The sequence below is a fragment of the Solanum tuberosum genome, unplaced genomic scaffold, assembly GCF_000226075.1.
Source record: "Solanum tuberosum cultivar DM 1-3 516 R44 unplaced genomic scaffold, SolTub_3.0 scf00080, whole genome shotgun sequence".
Lineage (NCBI taxonomy): Eukaryota > Viridiplantae > Streptophyta > Magnoliopsida > Solanales > Solanaceae > Solanum > Solanum tuberosum.
In genome coordinates, this window is record NW_006239007.1 from 151,998 (window position 1) to 154,658 (window position 2,661).

At 30.1% G+C, this 2,661-nt stretch overlaps 1 pseudogene; it reads left to right on the forward strand.

Annotated features, from left to right (window-relative positions):
* The first annotated feature begins 1,017 nt into the window (after positions 1 to 1,017).
* On the forward strand, positions 1,018 to 2,384 carry LOC102585925 (uncharacterized; annotated as a pseudogene).
* Positions 2,385 to 2,661: the final 277 nt, after the last annotated feature.

Below are 2,661 nucleotides of genomic sequence, written 5' to 3' on the forward strand. Positions count from 1 at the left end.
ATTAAGATAAGACAAATACAAGGATATAATTATTTTAGTAAATTTGATTGTAAATCAGGATTTTATCATTTAAAACAAGAAGAAGAATCTAAAAATATTACAGCATTTACTGTACCACAAGGATTTTATGAGTGGAATGTAGTACCATTTGGATATAAAAATGCACCAGGAAGATACCAACACTTTATGGATAACTACTTTAAACAATTAGAAAAATTGTATAGTATATATAGATGATATACTATTATATTCCAAAACACAAGATGAACATATAAAATTATTAGAAAAATTTATTCATATTGTAGAATGTTCAGGCATAAGCCTAAGTAAAAAGAAAGCAGACATAATGAAAAAACAAATAGAATTCTTAGGAATACAAATAGATAAAATTGGAATAAAAAATGCAAACACATATAGTACAAAAAATAATTAACTCAAATGAACATTTTGATACAAAAAATAAATTACAATCATTTTTAGGATTAGTAAACCAGGTAAGAGAATATATACCAGAATTAGCAGAGAATTTAAAACCATTACAACGAAAACTAAAGAAAGATATGGAATATCAGTTTAATAAAATAGACCAAATACAAATACAAAAAGTAAAACTATTATGTAAAAACCTACCTAAACTATATTTTTCAGATGAAGAAAAAAAATTCACTTATATAGTAGAATCAGATGCGAGTGAAAAGAGTAATGGAGGAGTCCTAAAATACAGGTATGATAAAGATAAAATAGAACATCACTGTAGATATTATTCAGGAACATTTACGGATACAGAAATAAAATGGCAAATAAATAGAAAAGAATTATATTCAGTATATAAATGTTTGTTAGCATTTGAACCATATGTTGTATATAACAAATTTATTATAAGAACAGATAATACACAAGTAAAATGGTGGCTAACAAGAAAGGTACAAGATTCAGTTACTACAAAGGAGATAAGGAGATTAGTATTAAATATATTAAATTTTACATTTAGAATTGAAGTAACAAGAACTGACAAGAATGTTGTTGCAGATCATTTATCAAGAGAAAGCTACGCAAACTGAAAAAGATACAACCATGGAAGAATTACTTAAAATCATATCTATACTTTGTACAAAAGTAGATAGCATGGGAGAAGAAATCAAGCAGATAAAGACTGGTCTGAAGTCTAAAAGACAGTCGCATGACTCTAAATATGTAGAGCTACGTCGATCGGAAGATGAAAAAATTCCAGAGATAGAAGGAGACGTTGGGAAACTCTCTAAAACCCATAACATTTGTTCAATTGCAACTGCAGGTACAAGCAGACGAGTTAGTGAAAGACAACATAAGAATATAAATTTGAACAAGTTATTTGAAAAATCATTTACCCCGAACATATCAAGAAACCTTTTGATCACAGAACCACAAACCTCTACATATGCAGATAGCCTACATCATGACAAGAAAACATATAACCATATCACACGCACCTATATAGAAAATATATACAAAATCCAAACTTACCTTAGCCTTAACCCCAGATCCACTATAACCAAAGAACCAAACCAAGATTATCTAACCCAGAAATTACAAGGTTATAATAAATTGATTGCACAGCCCAACACTAATGCAAATTTAGTCAAAACATGTTACAATTATGGATTATTAAATACAGTATATACCTACGATGGAGAAGAAATAAGTGGAATGCCAGAATTGCGTAAACAGAAATTACAAGGTTATAATAAATTGATTGCACAGCCCAACACTAATGCAAATTTAGTCAAAACATGTTACAATTATGGATTATTAAATACAGTATATACCTACGATGGAGAAGAAATAAGTGGAATGCCAGAATTGCGTAAAGCATTTATCACATACAAAAGAGTAACCAAGGGAAACTTATTTTATATAAAATTCTATACAGCACCAGCAGAGATCCTATATGAGGAAATAAAACCACCGATCCAAGTTGTGAAGATAGGATTGACAAAAGATATGATAATACCAGAAGATATCGGACAACAATCAGAGATACAAAAGATCGAGATACCCAGTTTTTATGCTAATAAGAGAATAATCGGTATATCAACTACCATCCAGGAGTTAGCTAACAATTATTTAAACGGAAATGCTAAATGGAGTTATTATTCTAGAGATCAGTTAATGATTTATTAGAATTAAAGAGAGCTAAGGAAAGAAGATATGGATGAAGTCCAGAGATGGATCTTATCATTACTTAAACCAGAAGAACGACCTACAACACGAGCACTAAAGACATGATTTATTCAGCAGAATTATTAACTAGGTACTGCAAGTTAATAGGACATAAGTACCCTGATCACATATGTTCAAAATGTAATGGCGAAGATAATATAATTCCAGATGTCCAACTGGAATGATCAGATTGGAATGATAGAGACAAGAAGAGAAAGACGACAATGAAAAGAAGATAAGAGAGAAGAGAGACAAGAAGATAAAGACAAGAAGAGAAGATAAGAGAGACACAAAGATAAAGAAGAAAAGATGTAAAGGAGAAGAAGATAGTGACATAAAGTAAAGGCCTTTTCTTTTCTGCAAAGCCAAAGTGTGAATACTAAGGGCCAATGAATAGTAGAAGCCATTTGTGAATAGTAGAAGGCAAGTGTAAACAGTAGGAGTCATTTATTTTCCTATATA